General features: G+C 39.7%; 1 long non-coding RNA gene across 1 annotated transcript in view; it reads left to right on the plus strand.

Annotated features, from left to right (window-relative positions):
- The window catches only part of LOC135580121 (uncharacterized), a 127,505-nt gene that overhangs the window by 15,020 nt on the left and 89,855 nt on the right, over positions 1-22,630 (plus strand). The gene's annotated exons all lie outside the window — the stretch shown is intronic.

The raw sequence follows: 22,630 nt of genomic DNA on the forward strand, positions 1-22,630 counted from the left end.
CACTTTCATTTGTCTACTAGGTGCTATTTCTGTGTGTAGCTAATGGTAGCTCATAATAAAACAAAAGGCTTGACTTTCTGTGGAGGAGCTTGCTACTGCATGGACTGAAAGGTCTTACTTAAATGAGCATCTAGGCACGGGAATAATTATTCCTTGTCAGGAAACTGAAGCTTCTGCAGAGCCCTGGACATGGAGAGGACATGTTAACAGTGCTCTGCCTTGCTACAATATAAGTAACATATATGTTTTCTGTGGACTGACTGATTTCTGGCAGGGCTAGCCACACAGATATATGGCACCTCAGAGTTTCATACCACTGCTTGCTGTGTAAACCCTGGAGCTGGTTTCTGTTGAAAACTGAGCACAGCAGTACAGTGAACACAGATACAAATAGATGTGAGAAGTGCAAATGGAAATGATAATTTTGGAGTGATCCTTCCCTGGTTTTTTAAAACTGTTACTGTAATCCACAGGAATACCACTGGTATGTAGGAAAAAGTTTTGATATTTGTTTGTTTTCCCTTGGTTAAAATGAAATATTTAACCTAAAGTGTTAATTTGTGTACATGGACAAAAGGGAGTAAACAGAAGGGGGACAAGGACAGGGAAAGGGGAGAAAAGACAATCTCCAAGGAAGCTGAGGAGCTTTCCAAAGAACAAATACTATCATCTACTTTGTGGATAAACTGATTAGCTCTCTTACAATCACATCTCAGCTGATTAACTTTGTGATCTTCTCCTGTAAGAGCCTTCTATGGCTGTTCTATTTCATTCTTTAAGAAGATTAAGTGGGTAATCCTAAAGCTTCACAAAACCAACTGCTGTTTGGGCCCCTGTGTAATATGGCCTTTGAGCAACGCTTCACCAGTTTAGCTGTAGGGTTCTGAATAGGCTCACTTATTTGTGTGCCTGTGGTTTCCACTCTGTGTGGCACAGTGTGCTAGACTTCTAGCAGCATAAGGAGATGACCCTTAGGAAAGCTAAGCCTAAATAACCTGTCCTCTCTCCTCCTTTCTCTTCCCAAGGGACAGTTTCTCTCTGCAGAGACACTGCTTTCATTACTATAATGGCATTTGCAGAGAGCTGGTCTCTTCACCATCTGGCTGTTCCAGGGTTAAAAGATGCTCCAGGTGCTGGTGGAAAGATCTACTTCATCAGGAAGTGTCCATTGTAGCATGCCTAGAACAGAAAATCCTATTTAAAAAAAAAAAAAAACAAAAAAAACAACAAACATTGGAAAGAGAAAGAGGTAAAAGCAGGAGAGCCAGTCAGCTGCAGGCTGAGCTTTAAACAACAGTCATGCCAGAATTGGTTCAAAATGCTTGTTCTACATAACCTGCTGGGACATAACAGCAGCCACTCAGGCTGGCATGTAATTCCTGTAAACCACACTGACCATCCTACTCAAATGTCACTCACTACAAGTGAAATTACTAAATTTAAACCCACAGCCTTCACTCCAGAGGAATACAGGAACCTCTTTTTTTCTGAACTATTCAGAATCCTGCAATCGTGGAATGTATTTGTAAGATATGAGTTGAATGTTCAGCATCTCCCACTTTTTCTGCTCTACCAGTGTTAAGGCCACAATCTAACAATAAGTTAAGCCTGTGCTTAATTCTAAGCATCTTAATGATCCGATGGTAATAGCCAGTAGTATGGCTGTTTATCTGCTTTGATGTAAAGACTTCCTTAAATACATTGCTGACCTTGGCCTTCTCTACCACAGGTTAAGACATTATGATAAAAAATGAATAAGTTCAGTTGCATCATCATCCACAAAACTGTCAATCTGTTAATTTAAGGTTCTTCTGATCCACATGTTTATTCTTCCCTATCTTTCCCTTAATGAAGCCTGGGATGTGGGGGGGGGAGGAATAATTTTGAAGTTATAAATATTATCATAAATGGTAGAGGTATTTCAGTCAAAGCTCTTACACTTAGTGACTCTTCACATGAAAATGTAGGCCAGATGTTGATGGTCTTAAAGTAGTTCTCTGATGTCTTGCTTACACATCTGCCTTTCTGTCCCACTCAGCATTCAGCAACACTAAACCAGCGTGTTTCAGTCAGAAGGCTTTCCAGCACCAGAGGATACATCCTGCACAGTGCTCCTGTCTTCCCTTTGTGCAGTGGTGACTGGTAGAACCACAGCTATTTGCTGCAGATTGATTACAAACACAAGATTTTGTGAGCCATGAGTGCTGAGAAAATCAGGCATCGACTTGTCTGTGGTTTTCTGACTGTGGAAGCCTGATTGCTTACCAAAAAAAAAAGTAAACTTATGGCCACTGTGTTTGATTGATCTGTTCCTTCACATTCCCTAGCAAGGAACTGAGGGGGTGACCAGACTTGAGCATAGATAAGTAACTTCTGGCTGCCCTTCAATTTGATCTCTGGTGATCACCCTTAGTGCTGTGTGCAGTTTAACTGAATATTTTATATTGTAAAACGATTCAGTAGGATTAACACTTATCATGCTTGAAATGGCTGATGAAAAATGCTTTTGTCAGGGTGTTTTAAGTGGCAGAGTGAGGGACTAAAACAAAAGATTATTCTTGGGAGAATTTATTTGATCGGTGGTGCTAAGGGTCGATGAAAAATGGATTAATTGTCCCATTCTTGACACTGCAGTGTAGATAGGGTTAATAACAGGAGTATGTTTTCAAGGTGTTCTTCTGCCTGAGGAAGTTCATGGTAAAAAAATGTAGGGATATGCTTTGATTGACAGTTTATTCTTCAAGGTGTTGATTGTTTCCTGCCATTCAGGTTGAAGGTAGGTTGTCCAGTAAAGAAGTGTCTAATTAAAATTCCTCTGTGGTGTGATTCCCTGAGAAAGGCATGAAACCAGCAGCTGAGATAGCAGGAAACTTTAAAAATTCTGTGTTCCAGGATTTCAAAGTATGTGTTTTGCATGACCAATTTGGAAACCTGATTTTGGGGTTTTGTCCTTCAGTGTAGCTGCCCTGTGAAGTTCCAAGGCAAGCAAGTGCTAGTGCCTTCGTTTTGGCTTTTGGCTAATGGCTTTGTATTTTCTAAGGACAACTTGCTGGGGGAGAGCAGTGATAAACCTGACCTTCTCTCAAGATAAAGAGCAAAACAAACCAAGAAATTTACTTAGTTTTTGTTGAGGTGAATTTGAATTGTTGATCACTCCTTTTCTTTGCCAGAAATTGACCCATAAACTCAGGAGTAGAAGGCAGATTAATTGTCATAGCTGGCTGAAGGGTATAGCCTGTGATATAGGAAGACAGCTATTTCTATCATAGCAGTTGTGTGAACAGCAGCATTTGTGGCATGCTAATGAACACTGAAAACTCTCCCATTCCAACAAGTCAGTGTGCTATAGCTCAGCCTTGTTGTGGCTGCTCCTGTTGTGTACTGAACTGCTAGTAATTTTGTGTGCAATATTCTCTGTAAGCTAAATATCCTCTGTATTGTGGATGTCTCTTCCTGTATTACTCAAAAAAAGAATTACAGTAACTGTTTTCTAGCCTTCCTATCTCCTGAAGTGTTATACTAACTAGGCTGTCACAGGGGTAGTAAAGTCCCAAATGTTTTATATGAAGAGTGCTTTTAAAGCATAAATTAATGCTGAGCAAGCACAAGTGTCTATCCTTTGCTAGTCTGTGTTGTGCATATTTTAATCTCCTGTAAGTAAACAAACCTCTTCCTAGTAATAACTCTAGATTGTATCTTGAAGAATCACACAACAGTTAAGTGGCATTGTGTTCCAAAGTACTGAGATATGGCTATGAGATCCTCGCAGGAGAAAGAGCTGTTGCATATATAAAGGGCACTAAAAAAAAGTTTACTTTTTTCCCCATGAATTAATAGGTCCTATTCTTCAGCTGACAATGGTCATATTTTTCACTGCAATGAAATATAAGCATACAGACCCATGAGGATAAAGTGATTGTAAGTGTATTTAATACAGGTATTTGCGTATTCCAGATGACAAAAGGATCAAATGAGACTTCTTTTAATCAGCATAAGTGGCTTTTTGATATTGTGGTCATTAATTCTGGCTTTTAAAATACTTGGAAGTCAAGCAGTCTTTCTTCATGGGTAGGTATTTCTAGAAACTGGCTACTGCTTTATTGAACTGTTTATTGGAAATGAGGGGAAAATAAGGGCTGTATGGCTTGAGACGGTGGGAAAAAAAAGTCTAAAAGTCACCCTTTACAGAAACAAGGCCTGAACAGATGAAGAAAATAGGTTAGTAGTTGCTTTATTTCTCAGTAAAATGTTTGGCTGTGGAGAATCTGTGCTTTTTAGCAGGATAATTCCTGAATCTTTGTTGTAATACTTTTGTGAGGATGAAAATTGACCACAAGCCATTGTGCTTCTAGATGTACAGATGCCTGGTACAAAGCAGTATATACAACCACCTTCACTGGCATACAATGTCGTGCATGTTCCTGCTGCAAAGTCTTTTACCTAAAGAAGATGTAGAAATCCTCATTTGGTGGGTAAGCGAGGTAGGCAGAACAAGTAATAGAGATCTGGAATTACCGAAGTATCTAGATGTACTATCTTTTACTTTACTTTTTCTTAACGGAAGATGGACTTAAGTCACAAATGTGGCAAACAAATAATTTAACTGTATTTCAGAACAATATGAATAATTCTGTGGTGTGATTTATTAGGTGCCATTGAAAACAACTTTGGTTTAATCAGAAATCATAGTAAGTATGTAATTAAAAAGTTCTCAAAATGTATGGGTTGAAAATGTCAAACAGCATTGGTTGGTAACAGCTTCATTTGTCTACTTCGGTGCTTGGAATTGTATGGCAGGGCACAATCACATGTACAGATCAGTGATTTATAGAACTGAGAGCAGACACTAATGAGAAAAAGCTTTTAAAATGGAGACTTCTATTATAACACTTACGTAGTTATGCCTATAACAGTCAGGAAAAGAAAAAAAAAATGAAGAAAAAAAAAAAATGATGCCAAGTTCAGGCATAGAAGTTAAGATTATACCCCTGCCCACGTAAGTATTATAGAAGGAGAGTCGACAGTAAATTTGGATGAAAGGTATGTCTTGCTGAGTGGCACTTCAAGACTGGTATTAATTCTAAAAGCTAATGTCAAACTTGCTTTTTCCCTCCCTTAACTAATGAGGAATTTGGTCTTCAGCTAGTAATATTTGTTTTATTTTGTGTTTTAGATGAACAGATACACTTGCGTATACCATAGAGGCATTGATCAGGGAGAAGTGTATGTTATTTTAATACAGCACAGGCAGTGAAGCATTTTATAAATAATTTATCTGAAGTATTTCTGTGGTAATGAAGGCAGTGTCCAGCTCTGACCAGTACAAATCAGTGCAGCAATATTGATATCGAAAGGACAGGGCTACTTGCATCTGCTGCAGAGGAAACACAGCCTGTTATCCCAGTCGTAGCATCAGCTCTTGCTCCTGTCTAGTGGCTGGGTGGAATAAGGCTGTAGTGAAATGGACACTGGCAATCTGGTTCCTAGTTCTGCACACAAGTGCAAAACAACTGCGGAGGGAATACTGTTGCCTGTTTGTCCCAAGTCATGTGGAGCTTCTGCCGTGCCTCCTTGCTTGGAGGGGGCTGGGTATGAACCGTACTAGATGTCTGTGCTGCCATCAGCAGTCCTGTATCTATCAAAAAATCCTGTTTGTGCTATTGAGATGGAAAAGGTTTTGCTAAAGACAAAAAGAAAAAGTGAAGAAGCAAAAAATGCTAAATAAAACTTCTAGTAGACAACTTCTGCAGCAAGAAGGTTACAGGAGAATCAGGTGATCTACTGTCTAGGTACTTTCATGTACAAATAATTACCTATTTCTTTAATCACAATTTGCCAAGGCATGTAATGCTATATGGATGTTTTTGTTGCCTGTTTTTTTTTTTTTTTTTTCGACTGACATCTAGTAACTGACTTGGTAATACTGTGCTGTTGCCAGATAACTGCTCCTAAGAGTATTGAAGGGCACACTATGCATTTAATAAGGTATCTGTAAGTAATGCTGCAAACACTACATTGCTATTCCATCTGCTAGGTCAAAGCAGGGCCAACTTGAGGTCCCTCTCCAAGAGGAACTTGAATGATGGTGGTATATATCTATGCGTTACAGAAACGAAATAAACTTCTATCACACTTTCTTTCAAATAAAAAAAATCCAACACAAAAACCCCCAACCAAGCAACCAAAACTGAAAAGGAATACCTGTGTTCAAGGACTCTGGAACATGTATTTTAATTGGGAACAGGAATAGAAGAGTGTTTGCTTTTAAAATTGTTTTAGCAGCAATATTGGGTAGGAAGCTATCTGAGAAACTGAAGTAAATCTCTTCCTAAACCAGGAATAAAATAGACTGATAAACCTATCCCCTATCTGTGGCTTTATGGTAGGAGTCAGAGGAATTGTTGGAAAGCCTGTAAGGTGGATGGCTTTCTATTTGGTTTCATGCTTTCTTTATCTAGAAACTCTGTAGTAGGAAGACAACTCTTGTCCCTGTGATATATCCTGGTGAGTATTGCCTCACCTGGTAAAGACTTTGCCTGCCTCCCCAGGTAAATCCTCTTGGGAGATTACAGCTGAGAGGTGAAAGAGCCAAGTCTTTTGCCCAGTCTGGGAGCCTGAGCTGGGCTGGAGGCTGGTGGTGGCTGCTGTGTAGTGTTGCATGCTGAGTGACCACCCATCACCTAGTGAAACCATTGCCTTGTTCAGATATCCAAAGATATAGTAAGTTTTATCCTGGCACTGTGTTTATGAGGCAAGTAGTTAGGAAGGGTGGTCAGAACCAGCCTTTGAAAGCTATCAGGTGAAGAGGAGCTATTGCATTCCCAAGTATAATCTCTAAATTTTCTGAACCTCAGTAGCTACTTCAGCCATGGGGACTATTTTGTGTGCCATAAAGCCCAGTGTGATTCCTTTGTATGATGTACAATGGGTGGGCTTTTACAAGGAGTAATTGTAAAAATGGTGATATTAATATACCTGTTAGTTCACACACATGATGAATTACAAGTTATGCTAATTACAAACCAATTTAACTTTCTTGTTTAGAAATCCTCTTTACTAAGCAATAGTGAGTCTTCGAGCAAGCTACTGGGAGGCTTCTTTCTTTTTGGCTAATTAATAAAAAAATGCAGTATTTCTAGAATGTGTGTTTTTTTTCTTGGCTTTTGTTAGATTAATAATTTAGCAAATAGAGTTGAGTCTGTTTAATGTAATTTTCTAGTCTTTCACTTCAATGTTTTTCTGCTATGTAAAAGAAAAATCACTTCTATTCAGGTTTTCATGAAGTGAATCCCACTTTCCCCTACTTTGGGATGGTCTAATGCTGCAGCAAAATAAGCTGGGGGGAGGCTTGAGCAGCCAGGTTATTCGAGCATAGCTGTTAGGTTTGTATGGCCAATGAAAATTAATTGCTTTTCATAGCTTACATCTTTTAAGTACTTTGCGTATCACTATGAAGTGTAACGGAAGAAAACTTGGTGACAATGCCAGGTAAAAACAGGCGATAGGTAGGTCTGGGTGAGCTTGCTCTGAAAGTAGCGGTGGGATATGAGGACAGCTGGGGAAGCCTGCTTTTGCTGTGCTGTTCCCACCAGACACAGCAGAACTGGAGTGTTTCATGGTCTGGGATCCTCTCCTTTGCTGCTGTGCATGCAGTGTGGTGCTGGGGTGGTGCCAGGTGTGAGAGCACTGACAGGGAGAGGCACCTGGAGCTCTTGCTGGGTTCTCCTGGCCTGCTGCCCTTGCCCTCTTCCCAAACAGTACTCCTTCCCTGTGTGCTGATCCTATCAGCTGCATAAAAGAGGGAAAGTCTGTGGCTGCTCCAGTCAGTGCCAAGGAGGCTGCGGAGGATCAATGTGTGCTGTTGTGGCTGTCAGCAGATGACCCTCCCTTATGTGCCTGAAGGGCTCCAGGGCAGATCATGTCACTAAAGAGACAAGGAAGGAAGGACATGGCCACCCACCCACCAGCAGCTGGGTTGAACTGAATGTTACGTAAAATGGGTCTCCTGCTTTCTGCTGGAAACAGAAATAAACAGTAGGCAAATGAATAACTCTGTAGCTACTTTTAGCATCAGTTTTTAGCAAAGGATACTTTTCCCCATAGACTGTCCAGCACATGGTCTGCTGCTGTGGGCTGAATACTCAGCAGTCAAAAATTGTCACTTGGGGAACAGCTGTTAAGTATTTTTCCCTAATTCTCTAGAATTACTGTTGAAAACTAGACCTGGAATTACACTTCCTGGTATGTAAATTATATTTTGTGTAGTTAAAATGCTCAGTCCAAAAAAATAAAAAAACCTCACCCCTTCACAACTGGAATATAGAACAGAAAATTCAGGTAAAAATAATGTATGATAGTAATTATAGTATAACCAACTTGTCAGCAGCTAGTTGTTTAAATTCCTTCTTCTCCACTCCAGGCTTCTCAAACCTGTAGGGAAATCACTGTAAGAAATACCCCTTCTGCTTGCTATATTCATCAGAAATAGGATGCTGTATGTGAACACTTAACTGTGTAATGAAAAAAAGGATCTCATTTGCAGTGATCTGGAGTTTAGAGAGGTCAGCCAGTGTTCTGATAACTAAGCTTAATCTTTACTGGCAACATCTAATATTAATTACTAACACTCACACCTTTCACCATTAAAATTGGAACGTTTATGCACGTAATTATGAGTCATCTAATGGCTCAGCAGCTTTAATTTTTTTCACTGCGTGCATTTCATTTTGTTTAACCATGAGAGAACTGGACTTCTATTTATTATGGGCAAAGGTGATTCAGAATAAATCCTGACAGTCTGAGTTACTCCTGAGCTTTCACATTTAATGGGAACAGCATGAAAGCCCTTTCCTTGCTCCCTGTGTGCAAAGGGGAAATCTGGCAGTAGGTGGGCTGATACCACTGGTGGAAGTGACAGCATGGCAGGCTTGGACAGACACATGTGGTTTAGCTCTCTTTGCATCAGGAACCCTGCCCCAGCAAGGAAATACCAGTACCCTCACAGTGCATCCTTATTTTGAATGCATCTTTGGCCTGGCTGCTTTACCACAGATAAACTAAGAGCAGCTCTGACGGGCGATCCTGGCTATACTGATAAGTGTGCAAGATTGCTGGTGTCACTGGCTTTACACCAGGGGTTTCTGCAGACAAGGTATAGTTGATAGATGATCAGGCATCCATTCTTTCACCCATCTCTGTATATCTCCAGGCAAATTGAAGTCTGTATGGTAGAAGCAGATGCTGCATTTAGACAACAAGCATGGTTTGGTTGAGCAGTTCTTGCTTGTCACAATCACGTCACAGAGCAGCACCTGAGATGAAATTCTCAGTCTCATGAGACAAGCACACATGCTGGCTGGGATAATGGATTTAATAGATTTATTGATGCAAAATTGGAAAATGGTCACCAACTCATTTCACATAGGCTACAGGATGGACACTAACTGGATAGAATGACATGAACTTGTTTTGGGATTTAAGACACATTAAAAAAAGCACCATTGAGAAACAACGCATAAATGAAATACTGGCCACTGAAGAAGGCTAGTGCAGGACAGTGCAAGGCCCCAGGGGAATTTCTTACAGGAGAACAGTTACTGCAACAGATTTCAGAGATGATGGGGAGATGCTCAGCAGGAGGGAGAGGGTGGAAAGTGTAGGTGAACAGTCCTTAATAGGTTTGTGACTATTAAATAGCAACTACTGCCATTGCTTGCTTGTCTACCTTTTTTTCACTTTGACTAAGTGTGAACAGTAGTTTAATAACTACTTCAGCATAGGTAGTCCCCTGAAAGCTAGAGTACTGTAAGGCTGGAGAAATTGTGAGAAATTCTGGACTCCTGAATGCAGATGACTCTGTCCTCAAGTGATGAAACTTGGTCTCTGCCCTGCTGTAGCTACTCCTGCTCTCATTGCCAAGGAGAAGGTATCTCCTCACTAGTTCTCTGACACTTTTCAGTCTTTAAGATAGTTTTTTTTTTTTTTTTTTTAAAACATGAATGTCATAAGAGAGTCATATCTAAGCTGCCTGGGGCTCGGACTCTTGTGCAAGAAGACTGCTTGACAGGGGGAGAAATTCTTTGTAGTCCTTACCCCACAATAGCATAAGATAGCGAGCAGGAAATGGTCTGATAGTTAAAGCAGATGGTTTCTCAGCAAAAAGCCTTCTGTGGCTTGTGTTCTCTGGAATTTTTTTAGTGAGACAAACTAGCTTTCCTGATATGACAGCTTCATTGCCGTGCCTTGTGGAAACATGCTGCCACTTATACTAATTTTACCTTGTAAGAACATAAGTAGGAGAGCACAGTGGTAAAGCAGAAAAAGTCAACATTGCTATAGTTTGAGATGCTTTTTTTTTTTGGACATAAATGGTTGTCAATAGAGGGAAGTAATTTATAAAAGCTATGCAGAGAATAATAACAATGTTAAAATATAGATGTGTTCCTGCTACTTGTGTTGTGTTTTTTTTTTTTAACATATGCACGTGATGAACCAATGTAGTTGCTAAAAGAGAACTCCCCACAAGGGCTGTTCTACATCTACATGGTTTGTAAATGACAACAGCGAGGGGAAAAAATAATGAAGACAAACTTATTCCAGAAGACTGCACTAACAGGGTTTAGAGTCTGAAGACAGGGTGCACGGAAGTGAATGCAGAGCACTGGTGTGAGTGAAGGCCAGAGACTACTGCTGGCAGAGGGCTGTGGAGCTGGGAGCTGTGTGAGGGGACTGGTCTTATTGAGGTGGGCAAGGAGGTGGTGACACATCTAACCTTGGTCTGTGCAGACCAAGGGAAAAAGTGACACTTCTGCCTTTCCTCTGGGTGTGGTATAAGGCAGGACCATACTGATTCACACTGTCTTCTCCTCTAACTGTTGTATTACAACTCTGTAAATCAGAGATAAAGATACAATAATTGGTTTCTTTTAGGCTATGCTGACTTCTATTGAATATATCCAAGGGTTTCAGGTTAAAGCTTCAGTGGACATTGAGGTCTGTCCTCCTACAGTGCCGTCAGTGATGTCACTCTACAATGCCTGTTTTTGTTGGGAATGATTCACAATGGTACCTCATTACACTTCTGTTTTGTCCGTAGACTTCTCCTTTTGGAGTGATTTTTGAGGTCCCTGAGGGTCAAAGTATAGGAACTAAAACAATGTGTAATCATTTGTCATAATTCAGGAACAAACTCTGGAAACTGATTTGGTAATTATCTGCCTTCACCACATTCATTTTTGAGGTAGAATAAGATTTCTGAAATTATTGTACATCCATCATTCACATTTACACTCTATGGGAGTTTAAATTGCTTATGTTTGCATGGTGTCTTATTTTAGGTAGGAGTTTAAGTTGAACTCTTATCTGCTCTGGGGAAATATAGAATCCAAAGATAATGCAATTAATGGGGTTACCTCTTTTCACTTTTAAGACTGCATATCTGAATTTAAATGATGGCAAACAAAAACTCAGTTAGAGCTGTGTGGTTCTTTTCTTGACAATGTCATAATCATACTTGACCACTCTGAATAAAGAGGTAAGAAAAAAAGTTCTCTGATTTAAAGGTAGACAGTGTATCCAAGAATATCAATGCAGAGAGACTGAAAATGGGCATTTGAAATAAGTCTCTATAGCATCCACATAAAAGCATATGCTCTGAGGAATTGTTTGTGCCTTTCCTCACATTTTTTTGTTCACCATTTAAAGAAAATAAACCTACCTCAAAATTCTGAAAGCAATGACTTTTCTTGAGACACACTGCAGTTCAGTTTCTCAAGACACTTCAGTTACTTGACCTTGCAGTAGGGCTCTAAATGACAAATTGATGACATAATAATTTTTCTTATGTAATAAATGGTGAAGCCATTAACATAGGACTATATGACTTAACTGTAGACCAAAGAGAATGAACAGTTTGATTCTCAAAGAAAAAAGCTCTTATTCAAACACATGTATCTTCAATAATAGCAGGGGAAATACAAAAAATTACTGTCAAAGTAAATTGCATTTTGTATGAATGCCATCATCTTTCAAATTTGCCCCAGCACAATAATCTTTCTTTATTTAGTGGTGTTGCCCTTTTCTCTTTAGAGACCTTTAGTGAAGCTGTCTTTTATATTTCATGTAACATTAAAGTGACTTAAATGATCAGGGATGTGGTAGGCCTGACATTTATTTTTAATTATTAGCATAAATAAAGAGGCATCTATATTCCACACCTGCTGCAATTATAAAAATATATTTTCTTCATTTATAAAACAGACTATGTGCTTCAGGGAGTCAACCAGAGAGATGAGAGGCAGATCTTTTTGGTAATCTCTGTATATTTTCAACATTTATTAGATCTGACCACAAAGGACCAACAATGTGGTTTTGATGCCACTGAACTCATGGCTTCTGTGCAGTTTCTGAGAAAGATATCTGCACAGTATTGAAAAAAAAAAAAAATGTAGAAGAAAAACACTCCAGAAGTGTTTTATCACAGCCTCATATCTACACTGTTAGGCAGTGCAGCCTCACAGACGTTGTACCTCTTCTGAAAAGAGCAGTTTGGTGAGAAAAGCTATGTTAGTCACTAAAAAGGTAAGTTAGAACAAACAGAAAAGAAGCCCCTTCAGCCATTTACACACCATCTAGAAAAGCACTTGAGTCTAAATTTTGGATCACTTTAAAGATGGGGAGTTTTATATGAATCCAAAAAGCTGAGCTACGTTTTGCTGAGTAATGCATTCCATTTGTATGTGTAAGTCAGCATTACTTATAGAATGTATAAAAAAATACGATAATTGCAATTAATCTAATTTGAAACTCCATTTGTCAAAGTGCTCCGCTTTAGTATTTTATACTCCTTTCTCATGCAGGCTGTCCTATTTCTTTTTTCTTACAAAAAAATCTGTCTTGAAATAGTAGTGGTATTACCACTCTTGGCAAGACTGGCTACAGTGCAACTGCAGAATCAACTGGTTATAGCTAAATTGTTCCTCTTCAAACTACAGTTCAGTAGGTTAGACAGTCTCATCTAACAAGGTTGAGAGAAGTTTTTGTCCTTTTCCATGTTCGGTGGAAGACAGAAACCATATAGTGTAATATAAAGGAGGCTATTTCCCAAGCTGCTCCTCCTGCTCAGCAATTAACAAAGTGGATTGTGGTATGCTGTAGTGTGAGTGAAGATGATGACTTTCTTTTGGATGTTTTGCATCTGGAGGTTTCCTGTGATCCCCTTAGATGTAAAGGAGCTAAACTCCAAGTCTGCTGAGGTCCATGCTGCTCTTGGTCTCTGCTGAGGCTTCTCTCTCTTACAGCATGTCACAACTCTTCAGACTTGCAAAGGTTTTCCATGGTACTGGCTGTCAATTTGACGTATTTGCCTCTCATGACATACCTAGATTGGCTCTAGCATTTGGCAGAATGCAAGATATTAGTTGAATACCTATTAAAATAAGTTATGGTAATTTACTAATTTAGTATAAATCCATGAAATTGTTGTTTAAAAGTTTAAGTAGTTAAAGGCTTTTTGATTAATGGTACCTAACAGCTTGTATGTATGAATATTATAATGCTGAGTGGCTAAATTCCAGGTGAAGTGATTGAGTGTGTTCTGAGGGGGCCCATATGTTCCTGGGTGTTTATAAATTATTGTTAGTCATGCAGTTTCAGTAATAGGATTATTTTCAGTGATGTCTCTTCCATTTTAATGTCTTCACTTTTCAGTCAGATTCTAGACATCCAAGCATCTTGCATAACTCCCTTTGTAGTTATTCCATTGTTCTCTTTTGTGTAACTGTCATAACTCAAGAATGATGACAACAAGAATGAAAACAAAATTTATTTTGATGTCTCAATGAAATATCAATTTACACAAAACAAACCCAAACAACAACAACAAAACCCCGTCACCTTTACATTTTAAGTGAGTAAAATGTCTGCTTTGACTTTGTTGTGACAGGCAATTTGGCTTTTAGGATAATGTTTTCACAAATGTTCAACAGCCACATAGGTAAAACTATTTAGATGTCTGTCTTCTGTTTGCTTCTCTTAGAAATAAGAGTCCAGACTACATGTTGAAAGAAACTAGTCTCTAAACTGTTCGCACAATTTGCTCCTCAGGATGTAGACCTCTATGTCCCTTAACATTCAGTGAAACTTGTGTACTTTTGTTACAAAAACACTTTTTGAGAGTTTGTTTGAAGTCAGTGAACATAACTGCATGAGCTTAGTTTACCAAGTGTGTTACAGCTGTGCTGGCTGTCTTGCTGGCACCCATAGCCCACCTGGCACCTCTGGCTCACACCAAGAGATCTCTGTGGATGCTGAGCTTAAAGAACATGGCCAGAGCTAAAGAGTTTGACTGAGACTTTGCTGCATGGTGTCAGATATCACCCCGACCCGCTGTGGGTTTTGACATTTAGTGTAAATTGGAACAAGCTATGAGGGGTGCAATTTAATATCATGCCAACATAGGGCACAGGGAATGCAAAGGTGGTACCAGTTCAGTTTTGTCCCCAACCTCTGACTTAGGCGATAGTTGCAACTGCCATAGAAAGAGCTATATGACATTGTCCTGAAAAACAAACCAAATGTGCTAGACTGACAGTAATTGCTGTGGAATGCTCAAATGCCTCAGTGAAGCAACCAGAAAGGCAGCAACCAGCCATGTCTTCCACTGTTCCCTCTGCTGATGAACCTCACCTGGGATTTGCCAAAGCCGTTTTTAGACATAAAAGGTGTCCTCATGCCCTGTCAGGATTTGGCCTCTGTGTTCAGCCTGTTGTCTGGAATTTTGTGAGAAGGATACCTGTCTCTCACAGCCCAGACTGGGACTATCCAGGTACTTCACACAGGGTGCAGAGCAGCTGTCAGATAGTAACTGCTTTCATTCACCAACCCTCTCCCTCTGTCGTTTGCGTATTAGTGTCATTTCTGCCTCGCTTTTCATGTGCTGCATATCAGTCTCTAGATGTTCAGAGGAGTTTCTGCACGCAGATCTGGAGTAGGTTTGCTATCAGAAATCAATATTTTAAATGATGTTTTCCCCAGAAGATTATTATCATTGTAAAATCAAAATATTTTGCAATTCCTGAAAGCTCAAAGAATATTCTGTGTATGAGCTGACAGGAAACTGTAATCAAATTGTCAAGCAATTGCTCCTACTGTGGCAAAGTGAGAATGTTAGATTACATGTGTCAGCATGTGAAGATAAAGACTGCATAGTGAACAGCACACTGAAGGCTTGCAAGGAGATGGGAAGTTTATCGCTGTACGCTGTAACCTATTGCAGACAGTTCTGCTACCTCAGCAGTCCTCAGTTTGCATTAAAAACCCTTATAATCAATAAAATGCCTCAGTTTTGTCATTTGGAAGATGTTTTAAATTTTCTACCAACTTTATTTGGTCGATTAAACTGAAGACTAATTGTTATTCCAAAGGGTTAAGTAATAAAAGGTGTGGAATACAAATATATGTACACTAGTTGTTTACTGACTTTAATATTATTATCACTTCTCTAATCTCTTCAAACAGGCACCCAAATGCATGCTGCTGTGATTATTTGAGTAAGAAAAATAGCTCATTTATTCAACATATGCATTGGCTGCTAGTCTGTGTTTTTAGATGTTTAAAGATTTATGTTCAAATTATCTTTCTCCAGTTTTCCTGTCCTTTTGCCTGTTCTTCTGTAAACTCTTCAATCTTCCTACTTTCTGTGGCTGCTCCGCACAGTGGATGTTCACTGAAAACATCTCACCAGTGGTTGGTTCTGAACTTGGGGACTGTAACTTGAAACATGCTGAGAACCTGAACTCTCACTAAATTTAGTCAGAATTAATGACTCATCACCCTGCAAGATCAGGCTTGTGGGGCATGTTCTCAAGCAATCCAATCATTCCTCTAGCTATTTCTCTTTTACAGGTAGGATCAGAAAAGGGATTTTCGGGAGTGAAAATAACCAGATTGTCATTCAGGCTGGTTAACTGCAGCACAGAACAGGTACTTAATGTCAGTGAAATAAATTCAATCATTTTAGAAAAGTACGGTATTTAGCCACTTAACTAGTACAGCCTTTTTTTGTCTGACCATGAAATAGTTTACAATTCTGTAACAAATTTTGAAATGGGGAAAAAAAATAATACACAACAGAAAGAAGAAAATAAATGGTATACAATCAGAATTAGGTGACTAATGGTAGCTTAAACTAGTATTGTACATTGATAAGATGACTGACAAAGGCAATACACTATATATTTCATCATTTTGGTTAGCAGGGAAGTATTTGGAAGGGTATTCTTTAAAAAAATCTTGAGGGAAATACAATGGAGAATCACAAATACATGAGAACTGGAAACATCATTCATGTTTAATTTGATGTCAAGAAAAGAAAAAATGGATAAATTGAGAATGTTTAGCTTGATTTAGAAATAGCTTTCTAATATTCCTGGAGTAAGGACCTGGAGCATCCTTCCAGCAAGAATAGTAAGTGGGAAATTAAGCCATATGGCTGCAGGGGAAAACAGAGAGGGGCTGAAAGATCTTTCATCTGACTTCCCCTAGAAAGAGCAAAGCAGCCAGGCTTGGCTGTGCCTCTGCTTTCCTGTTAGAGGGTGCAGCAGGTGGACAGTCACCTTCATACAAAAATTAAGGTGAGACAATAATGTAAGTCAGGTCTGGGACTAGACTGGGTGTCCAGTGAGTCAGTTCCATACTGACATATTGTATTCTGAAGAGCACATTCTTAGAATTATTAGATGTCTGGTGAGTGCATTTAGTCACGCTTTGAAGGGCAAAATCTGTACCTCTGTAATCAGTATAGCTCACTGCTGCACTAGAGTGTATCATTGGGAGAGTGTGTGTTGTGGAGCAGTTGGGTCTAGGCTAGTACATCTACTTAGTACCTAGCAGGGGAACAGACTAACTAGATTTGGCTTCCTTTGCTGCTTATGGAGGTCACATGCATTTATAGCTGAATCGCAGCTCCATTAAAACAAAAGGAAAACTACAGACGAAAGACAGTAACCTCTTGATCTGGAGAAAATATTGTTTTTCAGGGTCTTGAAGGCTTATCAAATGCTAGAGGCTGAGACTCAGAGGAACAGAAAGACTGAAGCTGTGACTGGTCCAAGATCTGAGTGCAATGCTAGGAAAAAAAAATATTGCTTCCACTCCAAGCTACTGTTTCTTATAGCTGAGCACTTCACTCTCTTCTCTCTCCTTTATCCCTCTCCATGAAAACACTCTTTTCCTGCAGTCAGCAGCAAGGTATATCTCCTCAATATAAGCAATTTGGGAATGTTGCTGAAAAACGTATGATTTTAACATGTAGAAAAAAATATCATAGATGCACAGTATTCTAGAAGAAGATTGGAGTTTTAATTATAAAATGAAAATTAAGAAAAACTTCTGGGCTGAAATCTTGCTGATTCAAGTGCAGTACACAGTACTTGGTCTGAATTGACCTGTGATTTGCAGGTTGTTTCATTAGTCAATTAGTATTCATTGTCAATCACTGTCTCCTCATCCCAAAGGCTTATCAACTCTATTCCACTAAGTAAATGCATCCCTTCAGTGAAGGTGAGATTCCACTTAAATATGAGAGGAAAATTCTTCAGACTGAGGGTGACAGAACACTGGAACAGGCTGCCCAGGGAGGTTGTGGAGTCTCCTTCTCTGGAGACATTCAAAACCCACCTGCATGCCTTCCTGTGTAACCTCATCTAGGTATTCCTGCTTCATTGGGGGGATTGCACTAGATGATCTTTTGAGGTCCCTTCCAATCCCTAGCATTTTGTGATTCTGTGAAAATTTGTTGATCATCTTGGTTGACAACTGAGCAGCTCATCACTTCTCTGTGTTACATGTGCCTGAGCAGTGAATCCCCACTAGCTACTTCCTTTGTGCTGCCCCAACAGGAGCTGCAAATGAGTAGGAATTAAATAATAATTACTGTTGCTTGGGTTGAAACTGCTTACTTGTGGTTTATTTTTGCACAGTTCTCCAAACTGCTTCGCTAAAAAGGCATTTAAAATGTTTGTTGTATTGCTGGGAAGGATAGCCTGCCAAGGGCTATTATGATGATAAAATAGATGACAGTGACTGTACTTTGCCTTTAGAGTCTTTCCTTAGAGGACCTTAAGCAAACATCTTCCTGAAATGAATCTTATACAGGACCTTCCTTCATCTTCCCGTGTCCTTCAATTTCTTTGGTAATGAGCAGATTTTAGCATTAGAAGAATGTCATTGTAGTATAATTCAGGGAGGAGTCTTTGTCATACATCTTAATAATTTATCATGCTTTTGATTAGAATTCTAAAGGATCAGTATATAAGAGTAAACAGGCTCAGGGAGACAGCTCTTTGCACACGTTAATTTTGCAGCAACTGAATTGGTCTTCTGTCATTACAACTCAACGTGTGTAATTGCAAGATCATAATTTTGGAGAAGTTGCTACTGCCAAATATCTTACAAAATGACTGTGTATCAATTAAGCAGTTTAAAACAAGAACTACACCTTTTGTTGTTAACACAGAAAGGAGGAAAAACCTGGAGTAAATAGACCTTAAAACATTTATAAGTGAGAAGTGAGTTACAATCTCTTTTCTAAAATAAGAAAGAGGTGGGGTTTTTTTGTTTTGGTTTGGTTTTTTTTTTTTCAGTTTGGTATTTTGTTTTGATTTGGTTTTTTTCTGAATATAAGCCAGCCATTAGATATGGGCAGAGTAGTTCAGATAAAAATAGAATTAAACTGAACTAACAGTTAATATTCAAAAATACTGGAGGCATGAGAAACTGATAATAATTTTTGCATATCTCTGTATCTCCTGGGGTTAGTAGGGACTAAAAAGCATGGGAATGTGCATAAATAAGGTAATTCTGGAGAGGGAAAAGTTCTAGAGATCTAACCTTAGTGATTTGGGATATGACATTTATTTTTGTGGTCTTAGGTTTTTTTGTCTTTTTGCTTCTGCATGTGTAGTTTGGATACTCAGTTGTGTGTGTGCTTAGGTTTTTGGAGAGTTCCTTCCCACCCCCCAAGACTGTTTGCAGAGAGCTTTCTGTGTGCAATGCACTTTTTGTCATGGTCTTGTCTGCTGTAGTATGTACGAACAGCTGTGGTAGGAAACGGTATGGAAGAAGAGCATCCCAGTATCAGCTTCTGGAGAAAGAAATGCCTGCATTTTTTTGTGAACCTGGCTGCCTTTGGGAATGGTGCACTTTGTAATGTACTTTGTCAGTGATAAAAAAAAAGGTGATGGTTCTTAATTCCCTCTGGCACACTTCTTACCAGAACTGACAGCAGAAGTGAGTGATCTCTGACAATGCAGAGCACAAAACCTGTGACTTCTACCAAGTTTGTGACTGAGCGCAATGACAGGAGCAAACCCAGCTGCTGGATGTTAATGGTACCTACTTGTACCTTATCAGCATACTGTTCTTAGTTACAACAGACTTCTTGCTGTTGGCAAGAAATCCATTTAGGAGAGAGCTGACAATTGTAGCTGGGGAGATAAAATTACAGCGTTATGGAATCAACCCCTTGAGAAGCTTAACAGTTTTGGAGCATAATGGAAGTGAGATAGTGCAAAAGAGGGTTGATATATTTACTCCTATTAGAAAAAGCTAGAGGTTAGGTTCTGGTCTAAGATGCAGTGATAGAAGCCAGGAATCACCTCTGGAATACCATGTATTTTATGAAGTATGACTAAAAATCTCACCTTGTAGCTGTGGTGACTTGAGTTCTGCTTATGGAGTTATGTTTACACTTTAAACAATACATGTTCAAGTGTTTGACTCATGATTTCTTGGATCCAGTTCTGCTTCTGCCTATAGATATCTAGGTAGAGCCAGGTGTGTCTTGTCCATTTTGACTAGAGCCCCATACTCAGACCAGCTTACTGCCCAAAGGCAGGAGAAGCCTGGCCCATAAATGTGATTCTCTGTGCCTTTGTAATCCAAGTCCCTGTTCCAAGAGCACTGATTGCCTGCTAATGTTTCAGGTATGAGGATAGCAGTAAAGACAGCAATTACAGTGGAAATGGAACCAGGCACAGCTAAGAAAAAAGCTAATTAAAAATGGAGAGAATGAGGAGCCTGGAAGATGTAATGGTCCCGGAAAACATTTTGGTCCTAGAACAAAGGGTATCTTTTGAAAGGTTTTCTTAAAAGTGTTGTCAACATAAGTTCATTCTGTTCTGTAGATATCTCGTTCTGTTTTGTGTATCTGTCACAAAACTGCTGGTCACTGTGTAATTGTTGCCATGTCATCTTGTCCATCTGGATGTTTTCTCTTCTTCAAAGTGATTTCATTTATTTCAGTAACATAGTTATTGTATGGATCTCCTTTGTTGCATTCTCTAAGAACCCTTTCTCAGTGCCCAAACAGGGTTGAAACTATCCCTCATGAATCAAACACAACGTAGCTTCATAAACAGCATTACTGAAAAGACACTTAGTGTGGTTTCAAGTACCCACTTTACTAGCACGACCGTTCTCGAGTAATAAGGGCTGCATTTGATTCTTAGGGAACAATTTGAGGGCCAGGGTCTAGACTCAGTTACACTAGGATGAATGTAGAGTTGCATCACAGAAATCAGTTGTTATGGTTTTGTATGGGCGAATCAAGATCAAAATGTTTTTCTCTGTACAGCAAATAGGGCTCTCCCAGGCCCAATATGTAGATCATATTTGTTAAGAACTTAGTATCAAATAGAAGAAATCAGTATTTAGCAAACTGAAAGAAATGAAAGTGGAATTTAGTAATTTTTGTAAGATATTAAGATTTTTTTTGGTCAACTTCCAGTTGTTTGTTTGTTTGTCCTTTTTCTATAACACTATTTCTTACAGCTTCGTATTTTATTTGTGAAAAGAAAGATCAAAAAGAGTAGTAATATCTACTAACATTTTTATAGTAACAGTTATGGCAATTTTAGAAAATTGTCATGCCAGTCAGTGTGTTAAGGTAATTTGAAAACATTACAACAAGATGAAAAAAAATAAATCCTTTATGCTGATCATGGCTGCTTGACCAGCAGGAAACCTGGGTTTTCATTACTGTTAGTGTAACAGGCCTGCAGTTACACTGCCTCACTACTTCACAAATAAAATATGAGAGGCTCTTTGAAAGAAGATTGAGAAACTTAAAACCAAGAATATCACCTATTATAACTTCTGGTTTTGGGACACTTCTGTCTGAGCCCCTACTGCTGAGACCAGAGCCTGATCTATTTTGAGCTGCACAGCAATGCGCTGCATCCTTTTATTGAAGAGAACTAAAGGCAAAGAACCTAAGGGTATTTTGTCAAAAATCGTGCAAGAGTCTCTGCTAGAGTTTGAAATGTGTTTGTGTGTGGTGCTTTTGTTGTTGTTTTTGGGTTTGTGTGTTTTGTTTGTTTGTTTTTCATCTCATCAAGAGCCTGGGACATGTTGTAATGCTGCTGAGGTGCTTCTAGCCTGCACCCTGGGCGAGGTAGTGTCCCCTGCCATTTTGTGTCCTGTTCCTCTTGCCTGGCCCTTCTCCCTCTCATCTCAGTGTGGGCAGAAAGTTGTGATTCTCTTGAGATGAAAAGAAGAAAATGTTACTTTTTAATCTTCAATGTTTTAGTGACTTTAATGAGCATAGCAGGTACAGGAGAAGGGCTGGAACTGGCTGAGAGGGAGAGGTTGCTGTGGGATTGCCCTGGAATGTTGAGGTGGCACCTGGGGCCATGCCCTCAACCAGGAGCTTTGCTGAGGAAGAATGAGGCTCCCCCACAATGCTTGTTTTCCTCCCCAGGAAACAAGGAGACCTCATCACAGAAGTCATTGAACCACAAAGTCTGATCAGTTTACATGTGCTTTCAGCCCAAGTGACTTCCCTCAAGGATTGTTTGTGGAGTCACCTCTGCCTTGACCCCATTTTCCAGAAGGGTGCGATGTGGGTGACCATGCATCAGGGACAGCAGAAAGGGGCCATTGGCCAAAAAATCTGGGTAAGGGCTTTGGAGATTTGCAGGGGATGTCCCCAGGAAGTGAGCTGTTCCTGAGCCAAAGCTTCCTGACTGATGCAAAGACTAACTGTTCCTCCCTTGAGAATGACTGCTTCTGGGCTGGTGCCAGTGTCTCTCTGCATGTAGGATTTAATCTAGAGAACAGGCTCAAGCTTCCAACCCATGGTTGTCTCTAGGAGGACAAAGGTGTTGGCTTTGCCCATCCCGTTTAGCAGGCCGATCACAGGAGCCCTTGAAGGAGGCTGACGCCTTGGACACCATCTGCCCATGAGGGAGCAGATGCATAAGCCAGGGGAGTGCGGGTCTGCAAAAACCTTCTCACACCTACACAAGGAGCAGTGGGAAAGGAGAAACAGGAGCAGCCTGTCAAAAAGTTAAAGCTTAAAGCATCCTTAACAGGAGAGTGGGAGGGAATACCATTTAATCTCAGAGTTTTACCACTCTCTCAGGAGAGAGGAGTGGAGGAGTGAGGAAAGTACATAGTGACATGCCCTGTAACATGGCAGAGAAATGTACTCTTCTTTATACTGCAACATTGTTAAAGAGCACCAGTTATTGACTTGTGTTCTGTTGTGGCCAAGTACTGTACGAACACAGCAAAACCCCTGTAAACGCCTGGAGATGGGAGCTGTCTATGTAAACTGCGGAGTGTAGACTCC

Source organism: Columba livia, chromosome 8 (genome assembly GCF_036013475.1).
Source record: "Columba livia isolate bColLiv1 breed racing homer chromosome 8, bColLiv1.pat.W.v2, whole genome shotgun sequence".
Lineage (NCBI taxonomy): Eukaryota > Metazoa > Chordata > Aves > Columbiformes > Columbidae > Columba > Columba livia.